Genomic DNA, 18,302 nt, shown 5'->3' on the forward strand with positions numbered 1-18,302 from the left:
CTCGGAATGAGTGATCACAATATGGTTGAATTTGTAATACAGATTGAGGATGAGGAAGTTGTGTCAGAAACGAGCGTACTATGTTTAAACAAAGGGGACTACAGTGGGATGAGGGCAGAATTGGCTAAAGTAGACTGGAAACAAGGACTAAACGGTGGCACAATTGAGGAACAGTGGAGGACTTTTAAGGAGCTCTTTCATAGTGCGCAACAAAAATATATTCCAGTGAAAAAGAAGGGCGGCAAGAGAAGGGATAACCAGTCGTGGATAACCAAGAAAATAAAGGAAAGTATCAAATCAAAGACCAAAGCATATAAGGTGGCCAAGGTTAGTGGGAAACTAGAGGATTGGGAAAATTTTAAGCAACAGCAAAGAATGTCTAAAAAAGCAATAAATAAAGGGAAGATAGATTACGAAGGTAAAGTTGCGCAAAACATAAAAACAGATAGTAAAAGCTTTTACAGATATATAAAACGGAAAAGAGTGACTAAAGTAAATGTTGGTCCCTTAGAAGATGAAAAGGGGGATTTAATAATGGGAAATGTGGAAATGGTTGAGACCTTAAACAAATATTTTGCTTCCGTCTTCACAGTGGAAGACACAAAAACCATGCCAAAATTTGCAGGCCACAGGAATGTGGGAAGGGAGGACCTTGAGACAATCACTATCACTAGGTGGGTAGTGCTGGACAGGCTAATGGGACTGAATGTAGACAAGTCCCCTGGTCCTGATGAAATGCATCCCAGGGTATTAAAAGAGATGGCGGAAGTTATAGCAGATGCATTCGTTATAATCTACCAAAATTCTCTGGACTCTGGGGAGGTACCAGCGGACTGGAAAGCAGCTAATGTAACGCCTCTGTTTAAAAAAGGGGGCAGGCAAAAGACAGGTAACTATAGGCCGGTTAGTTTAACATCTGTAGTGGGGAAAATGCTTGAAACTATTATGAAGGAAGAAATAGCGGGACATCTAGATAGGAATAGTGCAATCAAGCAGAAGCAGCATGGATTCATGAAGGGGAAATCATGTTTAACTAATTTACTGGAATTCTTTGAGGATATAACGAGCATGGTGGATAGAGGTGTACCGCTGGATGTGGTGTATTTAGATTTCCAAAAGGCATTCGATAAGGTGCCACACAAAAGGTTACTGCAGAAGATAAAGGTACTCGGAGTCAGAGGAAATGTATTAGCATGGATAGAGAATTGGCTGGTGAACAGAAAGCAGAGTGTCGGGATAAATGGGTCCTTTTCCGGTTGGAAATCAGTGGTTAGTGGTGTGCCACAGGGATCGGTGCTGGGACCACAACTGTTTACAATATACGTAGATGACCTGGAAGAGGGGACAGAGTGTAGTGCAACAAAATTTGCAGATGACACTAAGATTAGTGGGAAAGCGGGTTGTGTAGAGAGGCTGCAAGGAGATTTGGATAGGTTAAGCGAATGGGCTAAGGTTTGGCAGATGGAATACAATGTCGGAAAGTATGAGGTCATCCACCTTGGGAAAAAAAACAGTAAAAGGGAATATTATTTGAATGGGGAGAAATTACAACATGCTGCAGTGCAGAGGGACCTGGGGGTTCTTGCATGAATCCCAAAATGTTAGTTTGCAGGTGCAGCAGGTAAACAGGAAGGTGAATGGAATGTTGGCCTTCATTGCGAGAGGGATGGAGTACAAAAGCAGGGAGGTCTTGCTGCAACTGTATAAGGTATTGGTAAGGCCGCACCTGGAGTACTGCGTGCAGTTTTGGTCACCTTACTTAAGGAAGGATATACTAGCTTTGGAAGGGGTACAGAGACGATTCACTCGGCTGATTCCAGAAATGAGGGGGTTACCTTATGATGATAGATTGAGTAGACTGGGTCTTTACTCGTTGGAGTTCAGAAGGATGAGGGGTGATCTTATAGAAACATTTAAAATTATGAAAGGGATAGACAAGATAGAGGCAGAGAGGTTGTTTCCATTGGTAGGGGAGACTAGAACTAGGGGGCACAGCCTCAAAATACGGAGGAGCCAATTTAAAACCGAGTTGAGAAAGAATTTCTTCTCCCAGAGGGTTGTGAATCTGTGGAATTCTCTGCCCAAGGAAGCAGTTGAGACTAGCTCATTGAATGTTTTCAAGTCAAAAATAGATAGATTTTTAACCAATAAGGGAATTAAGGGTTATGGGGAGAGGGCAGGTAAGTGGAGCTGAGTCCACGACCAGATCAGCCATGATCTTATTGAATGGTGGAGCAGGCTCGAGGAGCTAGATGGCCTACTCCTGTTCCTAATTCTTATGTTCTTATGTACATTACAACAGTGACTATACTTCAAAAGTACTAATTGACTGTAAAGCACTTTGGGACGTCCTGATGTCGTGAAAGGTGCTATAGAAATGCAAGTCTTTTTCATATAGAGTTAGGCCTTGACTTTACTGTCAATTTCAGATCAGAGCATTTTAACTTCCAATGTTACCTGGTTAGGAATTTTTCCATTCTCGTGATACACATTCACTGGCAAGGCCAGCGTTTAGTACCCATCTCTAGTGGCCTGAGAAGGTGGTGATTGATATTTATGGTACTTGCATATTGTTAATTCAATACTAGATAGTCCTCTGGTGGGAGTAAGCACATGATGGCATTTACACTTCTTTTATATTCATTTGTTATTTTCTGATGGAAGATTCTAGAGGGTCTGGAAATAAAAGAAGTTTGTTATTCCACACCAATTCAAGTGTTATTCAGACGTAACAGTGATACAACGGAATGTCTTGCGAGGCCAGTTTACATTGGTGTAGGACTGGAGTCATATATAGACCAGATAAGGACAGCGGGCATCCTTTCCTAAAGGACAGCGGTGAACTAGTGGATTTTTAATGGCAATCCAACAGTTTCAACAACAACAACTTTTATTTATATAGCACCTTTACCGGAGTAAAACATCCCCAGGAGTTTATAAAACAAAATTTGACACCAAGCCACATAAGGAAAAATTAGGGCAGATGGCCAAAAGTGTGGTCAAAGAGGTAGGTTTTAAGAAGTGTCTTAAAGGAGGAAAGAGAGGTAGAGAGGCGGAGAGGTTTAGGAAGTGAATTCCAGAGCTTAGAGTCTAGGCAGCTGCAGGCACAGCCACCTGTCGTTGAGCGATTAAAATCAGGGATGCTCGAGGTCAAAATTAGAGGAGCGCAGTGATCTTGGCCAGGGTGGGGGTGGGCAGGGGGGTTGTAGGTCTTGAGGAGATTATAGAGATAGGGAGGGGCAAGGCCATAGAGGGATTTTAAAACAAGGATCGTAATTTTCAAATTGAAGCGTTGCTTAACCGGGAGCCAATGTAGATCAGTGAGCACAGGGGTGATAGGCACACCAATGTCAGCGTTCTCTTTCAGGCCAACATCCCCAGCATCGAGGCATTGACCACGCTCGACCAGCTATGCTGGATGGGCCACATTGTCCGCATGCCCAATACTAGACTCCTGAAACAAGCACTCTACTCCGAGCTATGTCACGGTAGGCGAGTCCCAGGAGGGCAGAGAAAACACTTCAAGGATGCCCTCAAAGCCTCCTTGAAAAAATGTAAAATCCCCACCGAATCTCGGGAATCCCTGGCCCAAGACCGCTCAAAGTGGAGGAGGAGCGTCCGAGAAAGCGCCGAACACTTCGAGTCCCTTCGCCAGGAGCACACAGAAGCCAAGTACCAACAGCGGAAGGAGCGTACGACAAATCAAGCACCACACCCACCCGTCCCTCCAACCACCGTCTGCCCCACCTGTGATAGAGACTGTAGATCCTGCATTGATCTCATCAGTCACCTTCAAACTCATTTTAGTGTGGAAACAAGTCATCCTCGACTCTGGGGGACTGAATAAGAAGAGAAGAAGAAGAAGATGGGTGAACAGGATTTGGTGCAAGTTAGGACACGGGCAGTCGAGTTTTGGATGACCTCAAGTTTACGTAGAGTAGAATGTGAGAGGTCAGCCAGGAGTGCATTGGAATAGTCAAGTCTAGAGGTAACAAAGTCATGGCTGAGTGTTTCAGTAGCAGATGATCTGAGGCAGGAATGGAGATGGGTGATATTACTGAGGTGGAAATAGGTGGTCTTAGTTATGGCATGGTATGTGGTCGGAAACTCATTTCTGGGTCAAATTTAACACCTAGGTTGCGAACAGTCTGTTTCAGTCTCAGACAGATGCTAGGGAGAGGGATGGAGTCGATGGCTAGTGAACGGAGTTTGTCACGGGGACCGAAGACAATGACTTCGGTCTTCCCAATATTTAATTGGAGAAAACTTCTGCTCATCCGGCACTAGATGTCGGATTAGCAGTTGGACACTTTTACACTTTTACTGATATCAGCATTCTATGTTGAGATTTCTTTTTAAACTGAATTCAAATTGCTATGGTGGGATTTAAACTCACCTGGATTACTAGTCCAGGTCTACTGGATTATTAATCCAATGACATAATCACTACACTACTGTATTTGACAGTAATGTTGCTTCCAAGTGAGTGGCAGTAATCTGGTTGCAGTTTGAGCCAGATGGTGGGTGGTACAGATTATGAGAATATTTAACAAAAATAGAACTTATCAAAGTGTGAGTGACAGGGTGCGATGGCAGCAAGTCACGAATATCATCAAAGTTGATGTTTATTCCAGAATCCATTTTTGGAAGTTAAACCTTTTTTAAACTGCCAAGCCTGGTATTGATGGGACACAGTTATTGTGCTAAAGTTTGCTTATTTTTAGTTTGTGATGCAATTTTATCAAAATAGCAGGATAAACGACCAAGATTTCTATCAAAGTCATTTGTTGCATAAATTTTTCGAAGGATAGCGGAAAAGTTTGCCAGACAGCTGTTTCACCGTGAGACCCAATCTGTTCACCCAGCAGCTTCACCTGCATCATGCTAGCAGCAAACTGGCTCTGCAAGGGAATGACGCTGGCTGGAAATATGGGCCGTATCAATGGAAAAGATTTGTAATCATTAAATGTCACAACAGACGTTGATTGCAGTTCTCTATTCCTTTGCATCCTGTGTGTGCTGGGGCATAGCAGAAGGGATTTCTTTTTACACCTGCCATAAATATACTTCATTCTAGCAAAAAAGAGCCATTGAATCAAAGTATTCCTCCCACTCTTCTACCTTTGTATTTGTAGTGCCTCAGCTGTTTTTCTGAACTGCCTGAAATAGTTTTTTAGAAGGACTTTGCAGTTAGCTTTAATGAAGTGGGCTGTTAATAATTTTGGCCCAGCAGAGAAACCGCTTGTTCATGAAATTGTCCATTAAGTTGCCATTTTTGAAACAGTGTTGATAGAATATATAATTTGACCTGTGACAAGGACGAGAAAAAAATGATTACTGTTCAAAAATGTTGCAGGTTGAAATTCAGCTGCATGCATCCTCTTGAGTTCCTCTATCACATAATGTGATGTTAATTAATCAAACCCCGATGTTAATTAATCAAGCCCTATCAGTACCTCAACACTGTCAAATCAGCATTTCTATTGTGGTTCAGGCAAATCATTTGAGTTTGAAAGAAACAGTCGTCCATTTTATATCCAAAGGATTTTCTCCAAGGTGCAAAAAAAAAATCATTCTTTAAACACCAGCGCAAAAATGGAAGTATAACTGAAGCGTCAGATTGGTGATTTGATGTGCTCCTGTGGGTGGTTTCACATACCCTCTTCTATGTGATTTATTGCTCCTGGTGCGGAGAGTGTGATAGGAGCGCATATGGGGAACATGTTCGCTGATCTGCACTACAGCAAACCAATAGAGAAGAGTGCTAAAATGCTGGTCCATTGACTGTGTCCTATAGTGTCGTGGTGTAACCTCTGCACACCATGGTCCTTCTACTTTTGAGTGCAGTAACTGTATTCTTTTGGAAGCAATTCTTTAACATTAATGAATTATAGCCTATATCACAACAGATGTGAAAGTTCTTGGTGCTGTCTGATTCTCTAGAAAAGATAACCCCCAAGGTGATAAACAGAAATTTAAAATGTAAAATTATAAAATAAAGAGAGAAACACAGATGGTGTTAATCTGTCTTTAATAGCTTGTGTTTTGTTGTGGGCTGTTTGATTTATCTTTGGGGCCTTGGTTGTAAGCTTCACTGCCAAAATACTCAGTTTGTAAAAGCATTCTCATTTCTGTTCCAGCCAGAATACTTGGGTCGATAGTCCATTGCAGAAGTTCATTTCTCTGTTCATTAGATATCAGCCTAGGCTCAGTGCTCGCACTATCACCTCTGAGTCGGAAGGTTGTGGGTTTAAGCCCAACTCCAGAAATGTACTTGAGTACGTAATCTACGATGATACTTCAGTTCAGTACTGAGGCAGTGCAGCACTGTCGGAGGTGTTGGGGCCAAAATTGCTCTCCGCCTGAAACGGGGCGCACCTACCGTTTTTAGGTGCTCTGTCCGATTCCGCCAATTTTCAGCTCTTTGGCTTATGTTTCTGGTCGGAGCGGTGTTGCTGTGGGGAGCGGGGCGGAAGTGGGGGTGGGTCAGAAGGGCCGATGCTCCAAGTCATCAGCGTCGCCCTGATGATGTCATCGCGCTGGCGCGTCACAACATCCCTCCCTTTAAGTTAAAGGGGAGGGCCGCTCTGAACTCTGCAATCACTTTAGTGGCAAACACTAGGCTACCAGGGAGGGTTTCGGCTGGTGGCCCAGGCCGACAATAAAAAATAAAATGGAGTAGCCGGCAGCGCCACCTCCCCCTTAAAGGCATCACAGTACAAAGAGCATCAACGCACCATGGCAAATTGTGAAATTGGATTCAATACATCGAGTCATTTGTAGGTCAGCACAAGATAAAATGACCATGACATCTGCTGGATTCTCTTTTGGGGAAGGCAAGCCACCCCTAATCAGTCTGGCCTACACGTGACTCCAATCCACACCACATGGTCATCCCTTAATGCCCTCTGAAGTGGACTGGCAAGCCACTCAGTGCATCTAGAAATGGGCAATAAATACAATCTTGTTATTGTTGGCCACATCTTGAGATAAACAAAAAAGAATCAGCCAATTCAACACAGACCAGGGATCAGACCTGAAGCATTCCTGGCCCATGTAGCTCACCATCACAGCGCGACGTGCATTACTGTACCGAGTCTAATTTAAATGTTTTGAAGTATTTTTGGGCAGTTTTTTTTTTATAGCATTTTGATCTGTAATAGTGCCTAAGAGTTGTGAGATAAATTCCTCAGCAGGTAGAACAACAAAAAAACAGTTGGATATGCTTTTAGTCCCGATTTGTGAATTTGTTTCGGGGACTGGGGGAAGGTCTGAACAAGTCAATAAGCATAGAACTGCTTTGTTCGCCAGCTTGTGTGTGGGTAGAGCTGCACAAGTCGTCAACAGCCGGAAACATAACCAACACCGCCTCCGACTCTTTTGGTCCCAACAATTTGTGACTGGCGGACATGCAGCAGTACGACCAGAAACCAACTGGGATTCAATTACACTGGGTCCTGTGTTTCCCCCTGAAGTTTCCTCTTTGGCCTCCATCCGCCTCAAACAGCCAGCATTGTAAAGCGGGGTAGAGCCAAGGCTTGGGACTTCTCAAGTCGTGAATTCCATGTCCTGGGCCCTCAGTGGGACCCAGTGTAGCATCCGTGGCGATATGCCTGGTCAGACCAGGTATAACTCCCTGATAACAAGTGGAAGTGGGGCCCACCTAGGGATTAAGGCTGAGATTGTGGCCAAGAGCCCCAAAGGTTGAAAGGAACAGGCTTTTTTTTTTACAAAGCTGGACTTTTCATCCTTCCTGTTATGTCAGGCACCACAATGCACCCTAGAGGAATGGCTTCCTGGCATTGGGTAGGCAAATAACGGAACCACCAGAGTTAGGGGCAGAGGTACCGGCGGATGCAATCTCATCATAAGTACCAGGATCACTGGTCCATGTACCTTCGGGGCCACCACACGGGCTTGACAGAGCTAGGTCTTGGTCCAGTGGCAAGGATTAACCAAGACGACTGGAGACCTGCTCTGCTGCACGGACCTAGCACGCGCACATATCGCAGTGTGGGCTGGCCCGTGCTGCCCCTGGGCCATCGGCTCTTCTGGGCCCCGTACTCTCATCTGTCGCATATCTGCCAGATCTCTCACCGCTTCTCCGCCATATATATTCACCGCATCTTGCCACAAACACTTGCCACTCATCCGCCCGACCTTCTCACCCCTCTGTACCTGGGTCCTGCCGATGTTCCTGCCCACGCTCCGAAACGGCGACCAGGGTTTGATGATGTCACCCAGTCGCCCATCGCAAAATCGTCGCCCACTTGGAGCAGCTCTTGCTGGAGGTTGAAGTGGTACGCCACTCCAGCTCTTTTATAGCCTGACCTGCGGAGCTGTTCTCTTGCAGGTCAGGGAGCCACAATCCACACCTTCAGAGCATATAGAGCAGCAGTCACCTGCTGAATGGAGATATGTGTTGCATGTTGAGAAATGGCGCATACATCCCCAGTTGTGGCCTGGAATGATCCAGATGCATAAAATGAAAGTGCAGCTGTAACCTTCACTTCAACTGACAAATCAGTCCTCCTGATGCTTCTAGGGTGCAGGTCTGCTTTTATGAACTCACAGATCTTGGTTACAACCTCTTTGCAGGAACGCAGCCTTCTCAGACAGTCTGCCTCACTCAGGTGCAGGTATAAATGCCTGTCTCGATATACCCGATGTGGGTACGACCTCCTGCCCATCATTCTACTTGCTCTGAGATTCCTCAGGTGATGATGCCTAATCAATCTTCTCCTCCACAGCACCATCACGCAGAAGGCATGAGGTATGGCATTGTCAATATTGCCCCATAATTTAATTGTAGCTTTGCAAGAAGCTCAAAAACAGCAGGAGAAAGCATTCACACCTTCTTTCCTCTCTCTCCCCAAGATAGACCCCCCAGTATGGACTGCACCCTGGTCTGCGCATGTGCATTAGGCTTGCTTAGAACGGGAAGCTAGGCATTCAATGAAGAAACGAAGTCGAATGCAATTCTTTAATATTTGATTTTTTTCAAAGTACCAAGCCACCACCAAACGTCTCCTCACCGGGCTCAAGGGTCAGAGTGTCGGCCGGCAGAATTGCTCCCTCGCCCAGACACAGAGGCTCGGCTTCCACCACCCCAACACCCCCCCCATCCTCCTCCCAGGCTTCTTTTGAAGCTGCTGCATAGGCTAAGGGTTCTCATCCCTTTTATAGGTGGCTGGAAGTTCAGTTCGGATTCCACGCCTTCCTCCCCACAATTGGCTTCTTTTGAAGCTGAGCCCCGAGCCTCTGTGTCCGGGCGAGGGAGCGATTCTGTTGATCGACGCTCTGACCCTTGAGCCCGATGAGGAGATGTTTGGTGGTGGTGTGGTACTTTGAAAAAAATCAAAAATTAAAGAATTGCATTAGACTTTCATTTTCTCGGTTTTGACTTTGAAAAAATTAAGCTTCATGATGCATATTGTTCATCTTCTTGACTCCCTCCAAAACTTCGCCTAAAAACAATGGCGTCTTTCTGCACCGATTTTGTAATGTGCGCTGCTTTTTCTTAAGTGCCCAGAAGGTTTTTTTGGGAGTGGTCACGTACGCCGACCTAGGAAAAATGTAAGTTGGCCAAACTTGCTTAAATGTGAAAAACTGGCGCAGACATCAGGTTACGCTCACTATGATGCAAAAAAATCCTAAACTAAAAAAATCGTTCCGAACTGAGTTACACTGGTGCAAAAACTTTGGGGAAACTTGGAGATTTTAATTTACTCAAAATAAAACGGCGCACGCCAAAAAATGGCGCAGAGAACTGGGGAAAATTGAGCCCACTAGCGTGATCTAGAGAAAACAATGTCACCTTATACTCTTTACTGAGTTGCCACCAGCTAGGGCTGCACAATAAAATGAAAGCACAATCAGTATTGTACATATCAAGGTTACTGTGCTTTAGATCATTCCAGTGCTACTTGAATAAACAGTAACAATGCTCACTGCATAAGGAACTCTCATGAAACCAAAACAGCCGTTGACCTATTGGGTTGTTTTCTGAACTTTGGTTTGTGGAGGTGAATAAATTATCCATTAGCTCTGAAAGATTTTTGTAACTTGATTTGTCTCCCTTCTATTCTTTCCTAGCCTTAATCAATAAAGTCTTTGGACATAGAAACATAGAAACATAGAAAATAGGTGCAGGAGTAGGCCATTCGGCCCTTCGAGCCTGCACCACCATTCAATATGATCATGGCTGATCAATCACCTCAGTACCCCTTTCCTGCTTTCTCTTCATACCCCTTGATCCCTTTAGCCATAAGAGCAATATCTAACTCCCTCTTGAATATATCCAATGAACTGACATCAACGACTCTCTGCAGCAGGGAATTCCACAAGTTAAGAACTCTCTGAGTGAAGAAGTTTTTCCTCATCTCAGTCCTAAATGGCCTACCCCTTATCCTAAGACTGTGTCCCCGGTTCTAGATTTCCCCAACATCGGGAACATTCTTCCCCCATCTAACCTGTCCCGCCCCATCAGAATCTTGTATGTTTCTATGAGATCCCCTCTCATCCTTCTAAACTCCAGTGTATAAAGACGCAGTTGATCCAGTCTCCCCTCATATGTCAGTCCAGCCATCCCTGGAATCAGTCTGGTGAACCTTCGCTGCACTCCCTCATTAGCAAGAATGTCCTTCCTCAGATTAGAAGACCAAAACTGAACACAATATTCCAGGTGAGGCCTCACCAAGGCCCTGTACAGTTGCAGTAAGACCTCCCTGCTCCTATACTCAAATCCCCTAGTTATGAAGGCCAACATGCCATTTGCCGTCTTCACCACCTGCTGTACCTGCATGCCAACTTTCAATGACCGATGAAGCATGACACCCAGGTCTCGCTGCACCTCCCCTTTTCCTAATCTGCCACCATTCAGATAATATTCTGCCTTTGTGTATTTGCCACCAAAGTGGATAACCTCACATTTATCCACATTATACTGCACCTGCCATGCATTTGCCCACTCACCTAACCTGTCCAAATCACCCTGCAGCCTCTTAGCATCCTCCTCACAGCTCACACCGTCACCCAGTTTAGTGTCATCTGCAAACATGGAGATATTACACTCAATTCCTTCATCCAAATCTTTAATGTATATTGTAAAGAGCTGGGGTCCGAGCACTGAGCCCTGCAGCACTCCACTCGTCACTGCCTCCCATTCCGAAAAGGACCTGTTTATCCAAACTCTCAGCTTCCTGTCTGCCAACCAATTCTCTATCCATGTCAGTACATTACCCTCAATACCATGTGCTTTGATTTTGCACACCAATCTCTTATGTGGGACCTTGTCAATGGCCTTTTGAAAGTCCAAATAGACCACCTCCACTGGTTCTCCCTTTTCCACTCTACTAGTTACATCCTCAAAAAATTCCAGAAGATTTGTCAAGCATGATTTCCCTTTCACAAATCCATGCTGACTTGGACCCATTTACTACCCTTCAGTTCATAGGAACTGATCCAGAGTCGATAGACTGTTGTAAAATGATCACCAATGCATCCACTATTTCTCGGGCCACCTCCTTAAGTAATCTGGGATGCAGACAATCAAGGCCCTGGGGATTTATCGGCCTTCAATCCCATCAATTTCCCCAACACAATTTCCTGTCTAATAAGGATATCCTTCAGTTCCTCCTTCTCACTAGACCCTTGGTCCCCTAGTACATCCGGAAGGTCATTTGTGTCTTCCTTCGTGAAGACAGAACCAAAGTATTTGTTCAATTGGTCTGCCATTTCTTTGTTTCCCATTATTAATTCACCTGAGTCCGACTGCAAGGGACCTACGTTTGTCTTCACTAATCTCTTTCTCTTCACATATCTATAGATGCTTTTGCCGTCAGTTTTTATGTTCCCGGCAAGCTTCCTCTCGTACTCTATTTTCTCCCTCCTAATTAAACCCTTTGTCGTCCTCTGCTGAATTCTAAATTTCTCCAGTCCTCAGGTTTGCTGTTTTTTCTGGCCAATTTATATGCCTCTTCCTTGGATCTAACACTATCCTTAATTTCCCTTGTTAGCCACGGTTAAGCCATTTTCCCTGTTTTATTTTTACTCCAGACAGGGATGTACAACTGTTGAAGTTCATCCATGTGATCTATAAATGTTTGCCATTGTCTATCCACTGTCAACCCTTTAAATATCATTTGCCAGTCTATTCTAGCTAATTCGCGCCTCATGCCGTCGAAGTTAGCTTTCCTTAAGTTTAAGACCCTAGTTTCTGAATTAGAACATAAGAACATAAGAATTAGGAACAGGAGTAGGCCATCTAGCCCCTCGAGCCTGCTCCGCCATTCAACAAGATCGTGGCTGATCTGGCCGTGGACTCAGCTCCACTTATCCGCCCGCTCCCCGTAACCCTTAATTCCCTTATTGGTTAAAAATCTATCTATCTGTGACTTGAATACATTCAATGAGCTAGCCTCAACTGCTTCCTTGGGCAGAGAATCCCACAGATTCACAACCCTCTGGGAGAAGAAATTCCTTCTCAACTCGGTTTTAAATTGGCTCCCCCGTATTTTGAGGTTGTGCCCCCTAGTTCTAGCCTCCCCGACCTTGTGTCACTCTCCATTTTAATAAATAATTCTACCATATTATGTTCACTCTTCCCCAAGATTGCTAATTAGACCCTTCTCATTACACATTACCCAGTCTAGGAAGGCCAGCTCTCTAGTTGGTTCCTCGACATATTGGTCAAGAAAACCATCCCTAATACACTCCAGGAAACCCTCCTCCACCGCATTGCTACCAGTTTGGTTAGCCCAATCTATATGTAAATTAAAGTCGCCCATGATAACTGCTGTACCTTTATTGCACGCATCCTTTATTTCTTGTTTGATGCTGTCCCCAACCTCACTACTACTATTTGGTGGTCTGTACACAACTCCCACCAGCGTTTTCTGCCCTTTGGTATTCTGTAGCTCCACCCATATTCCACATCATCCAAGCCAATGTCTTTCCTTACTATTGCATTAATTTCCTCTTTAACCAGCAATGCCACCCTGCCTCCTTTTCCTCTCTGTCTATCCTTCCTCAATGTTGAATACCCCTGGATGTTGAGTTCCCAGCCTTGGTCACCCTGGAGCCATGTCTCTGTGATGCCAATTACATCATATCCATTAACTGCTATCTGCGCAGTTAATTCATCCACCTTATTCCGAATACTCCTCGCATTGAGGCATAGAGACTTTAGGCTTGTCTTTTTAACAAACCTTGCACCTTTAGAATTTTGCTGTCATGTGGCCCTTTTTGTTTTTTGCCTTGGGATTCTCTGCCCTCCACTTTTACTATTCTCCTTTCTATCTTTTGCCTCTGTCTTCCTCTTGTTTCCCTCTGCCTCCCTGTATAGGTTCCCATCCACCTGCCATATTAGTTTAACTCCTCCCCAAAAGCACTAGCAAACACTCCCCCTAGGACATTGGTTCCGGTCCTGCCCAGGTGCAGACTGTCCGGTTTGTACTGGTTCCACCTCCCCCAGAACCGGTTCCAATGCCCCAGGAATTTGAATCCCTCCCTTCTGCACCATTCCTCAAGCCACGTATTCATCTGAGCTGTATGTACATCAGAAAGTATGTACTACAAAAGAGCTCAGAATCCTCAGGTTACTTAAAAAGTCTCTTTATTACCTGCACTCATGGGGCCAAAATTGCCCTACGGCCAAAACGGGGCCTACCTACCACTTTTTGGCGTACATTACTGCAACAATGCATGCGGTGGCCAGTAGAGCAAAATTCAGCAATTTTGTTGAAAAAAAAGAGCGATGCGGTGTTGGTGGCGAGAATGGGCTCTTTGCAGCAGTGTGGGGGCGGTCTGGCCGAGAAATTCAGCTGATGCCGATTGATTGATAACAATGCAACAGCTCCCTGGCCTTCTTAAAGGGCAGGTTTTGCAGCTAAGCCCTGAGCATTGAGTTTGTCTCTGTTAGTTGTGAAATAATGGCTACTGCAAGAGGTTTAACGAGGGTCAGCCGCTTCTCAGATGTTGAACTTGAGACCCTGGTCCATGCAGAGATTGGCAGCGTAAGTCCTTCTTTTGCCACTCACTGTCCTTTCAAGGACCTTTTTGCCGAAAACCCCGCCCAAAGTACCGTCAGATACCTCGGCGGCCATCGACAGTCCTTTGGCCGGCACTTGGGCGGGCGGGGGCCTTCACCAATTTCGGCCCCTAGGAAACTGATGAGAGGTGCTAAATTCATTGTGTGAGGAATATCTGGAATATCTTCCAACCCTAATCCTCTACACATCATATAGAAAAACATAGTACTTATTACTGAAATAAGTTCTTACCTTATGTCTGCCAGTCCTAACGACGTAAATCCACAAATTCAGTTGACTTGTCAGTATGGAGTCAATCCCAAAACTGAAGTGACTTGCTGGCAACAGACATGTTCTATATGACCTGTCACCTGACCCGTGACACTATGTTGTGGTGTCGGCACTGATGACTTTGACACTTCTCTGTGTATGGTGCAGTGGTAGGTTGACTCTGATCACGCTGTCAGGTGATGTCGGCAATGCCGCATCGGTAACATTGATGATCTGAGTCACCTGACAATTGTCATAACCTAATATCAAAGGGACTGCCGCGGTGGCGTCATTCACCCGTCCTGACCGTTGAAAGGGGTAAGGGACGGAAACTTTGATCACAAAAAACCTGGGTAGGCGCAGGCAGTGACAGATCCAGGTAATCCGGTCGCCAACCCCAAGAATACTTAACATGACCGAGTCTGTAGGTCACAGGTATAAACGCCCTCCAGCAGCGAGTCAGTGACCACTTTAGTTTTTCTGGCAACTCCATCAGTGGTAAGTCACAGGAAAGATCTAACCCTGTTATTTGCCATAGATATGGCATGAAATATAAAAACAGATAGCAAGAGTTTTTATAGGTATATGGGCCCAAGTTTCCCCAGGAGTTGCTCTGTTTTTTTTGGAGCAACTAGATCTTTTTGGAGTAACATAAAAATCGCAATTCTCCCCATTTAATTTGCTCCAGTGTAAGTGAGTTAGTTAGGTTTTTTTTTGTTCAGTTTTTTTTTCAAAAGTGGGGCATTACGAGCCACTTACACCTGTTTTGGCCATTTAAGCAAGTTTAGCCAGCTAAAAGTTACGCCAAACTAAGTTAGTCCAGAGTAAGTGGCCACTTTTGTGCGTTCTGAAAAACCGTGTGGTGAATTAAGAGATCAGCGGAGATAGCCTCCAAATGACAGTGTTATGAAAGGAATGCTAGTTTGTTTTTAAATCCCAAGCAGTGAGACTGGACAGGGTGTAGGTACTACCAGCCTGATTAAAAAGTGTATATTTTTAGTAAAGATAGCTAGATATTAAAGTACTGGAAAATCTTTGAAGACTCTTTTCTCCCCCTGCCCCACCTCCCCTCCCCCCGCAACCGCAGGGTCAAAATTCTTCCCCTCCCCCCAAAAATGTTCCCCTCCCCCCACCCCCCCAAATTCTTTCCCCCCAAAACTCTTCCCCTCTCCCCAACCCCCGCAAAACTCATCCCCTCTCCCTAAAATTATTCTCCTCCCCCACCCCCAAAACTCTTTACCCCCAAACTCTTCCCCTCTCCCCAAACCCCCAAAATTCATCCCCTCCCCCATCAAAACTCTTCCCCTTCCCCCACCCCCCCAAACTCTTCCCCTCCCCCCCACCCCGATCAAAACTCTCCCCCCCACCAACCTGTCTCTTGTAGGCCTCAGCGCGGGAAGGCAGCGGCTGGCCTGTGCAGCAGGCCACTCGGCCCGGGATAGGGACAGTGAGCGTCAGCTAGTCCCACACAGCCTGCATCACACACTCTCAGACTCTGGGGACTAGGAGCTATTGCGTATGCGCGCACACTCTAGCGTGCATGTGCAGAGGTCCTGGCACTGTTTTCAGCACCGGGTCCTGGCTCCGCCCCAGAATCCAGTTGCCACGCTATGCCACCATGGAGGAGAGGCGAAGGAGTGGCCAAACTCGGCCCGAAGATTTTTGGTGCCCTTGGAGTTCTACAAAAGTGGCGCACCTCTGATGAGTGCGCCAGAAATCTGTGCTCGCCAAATTTGGGCCCCATAAAAATGAAAAGAGTGGCTAGAGTAAATGTTGGTCCCTTAGAGGATGAGACCAGGGAACTAGTAATTGGGAACATGGAGATGGTAGAAACTCTGAACAAATATTTTACATCAGTCTTTACGGTAGAGGATACTAACAATATTCCAACAGTGGAGTGTCAATGGGCTATTGGGGGGTGGGGGGAGGAATTTAACACAATCACAATCACTAAGGAGGTGGTACTCAGTAAGATAATGGGACTAAAGGCAGATAAATCCCCTGGACCTGATAGCTTGCATCCTAGGGTCTTAAGAGAAGTAACAACAGGGATTGTGAATGTACTGGTTGTAATTTACCAAAATTCCCTGGATTCTGGGGAGGTCCCAGCAGATTGGAAAACTGCAAATGTAATGCCTCTATTTAAAAAAGGAGGCAGACAAAAAGCAGGAAACTATAGACTAGTTAGCCTAACATCTGTGGTTGGGAAAATGTTGGAGTCCATTATTAAAGAAGCAGTAGCAGGACATTTGGAAAAGCAAAATTCGGTCAGGCAGAGTCAGCATGGATTTATGAAGGGGAAGTCATGTTTGACAAATTTGCTAGAATTCTTTGAGGATGTAATGAACAGGGTGGATAAAGGGGAACCAGTGGATGTGGTGTATTTGGACGTCCAGAAGGCATTTGTCAATGTGCCTCATAAAAGGTTACTGCACAAGATACAAGTTCACAGGGCTGGGGGTAATATATTAGCATGGATACAGGATTGGTTAACTAACAGAAAACAGAGATTCGGTATAAATGGTTCATTCTCTGGTTGGCAACCAGTAACTAGTGGGGTGCCGCAGGGATCAGTGCTGGGACCCCAACTATTTACAATCTATATTAACGACTTGGGAGAAGGGACTGAGTGTAACGTAGCCAAGTTTGCTGATGGGAGGGAAAGCAAGGTGTGAGGAGGACACAAAAAATCTGCAAAAGGACATAGACAGACTAGGTGAGTGTGCAAAAATTTGGCAGATGGGAGAATAATGTTGGAAAGTGTGAGGTCATGCACTTTGGCAGAAAAAAAATCAAAGAGCAAGTTATTATTTAAATGGAGAAAGATTGCAAAGTGCTGCAGTACAGTGGGACCTGGGGGTACTTGTGCATGAAACACAAAAGGTTAGTATGCAGCTACAGCAAGTGATCAGGAAGGCCAATGGAATCTTGGCCTTTATTGCAAAGGTCATGGAGTATAAAAGCAGGGAAGTCTTGCTAGAGTTATACAGGGTATTGGTGAGGCCACACCTGGAATGCAGTTTTGGTTTCCATATTTACGAAAGGATATACTTGCTTTGGAGGAAGTTCAGAGAAGGTTCACAAGGTTGATTCTGGAGATAAGGGGTTTGACTTATGAGGAAAGGTTGTGTAGGTTGGGCCTTTACTCATTGGAATTCAGAAGAATGAGAGGTGATCTTATCGAAACGTATAAGATTATGAGGGGGCTTGACAAGGTGGATGTAGAGAGGATGTTTCTACTGATGGGGGAGACTAGAATTAGAGGACATGATCTTAGAATACGGGGCTGCCCATTTAAAACAGAAATGAGAAGGATTTTATTCTCTCAGAGGGTCGTAAATCTGTGGAATTCGCTGCCTCGAAGAGCTGTGGAAGCTGGGACATTGAATATATTTAAGACAGAAATAGAGAGCTTCTTAAACGATAAGGGGATAAGGAGTTATGGGGAGCGGGCAGGGAACTGGAGTTGAGTCCATGATCAGATCAGCCATGATCTTATTGAATGGTGGAGCAAGCTCGAGGGGCCATATGGCCTACTCCTGTTTCTATTTCTTATGTTCTTATGTTCTACTTCTGTTGTGTATGCAATAACTCAATAGATTGAATAATGTAAACTCTGAACGGGTAAAAACCTGGGCGTGCAGCAAAGATTCACCAGACTGATTCCAGGGATGGCCGGACTGACAGGGGAGACTGGATCATCTGGGCTTTTATACATTGGAGTTTAGAAGGATGAGAGGGGATCTCATAGAAACATAAAAGATTCTGATGGGACGGGACAGGTTAGATGCGGGTAGATTGTTCCCGTTGTTAGGGGTCGTCCAGAAACCAGGGGACACTGTCTTAGGATAAGGGGTAGGCTATTTAGGACTGAGATGAGGAGAAACTTCTTCACTCAGAGAGTTGTTAACTTGTGAAATTCCCTGCGCAGAGAGTTGTTGATGTCAGTTCATTGGATATATTCAAGAGGGAGTTAGATATGGCCCTTACAGCTAAGGGGAT

Source organism: Pristiophorus japonicus, chromosome 7 (assembly GCF_044704955.1).
Source record: "Pristiophorus japonicus isolate sPriJap1 chromosome 7, sPriJap1.hap1, whole genome shotgun sequence".
Lineage (NCBI taxonomy): Eukaryota > Metazoa > Chordata > Chondrichthyes > Pristiophoridae > Pristiophorus > Pristiophorus japonicus.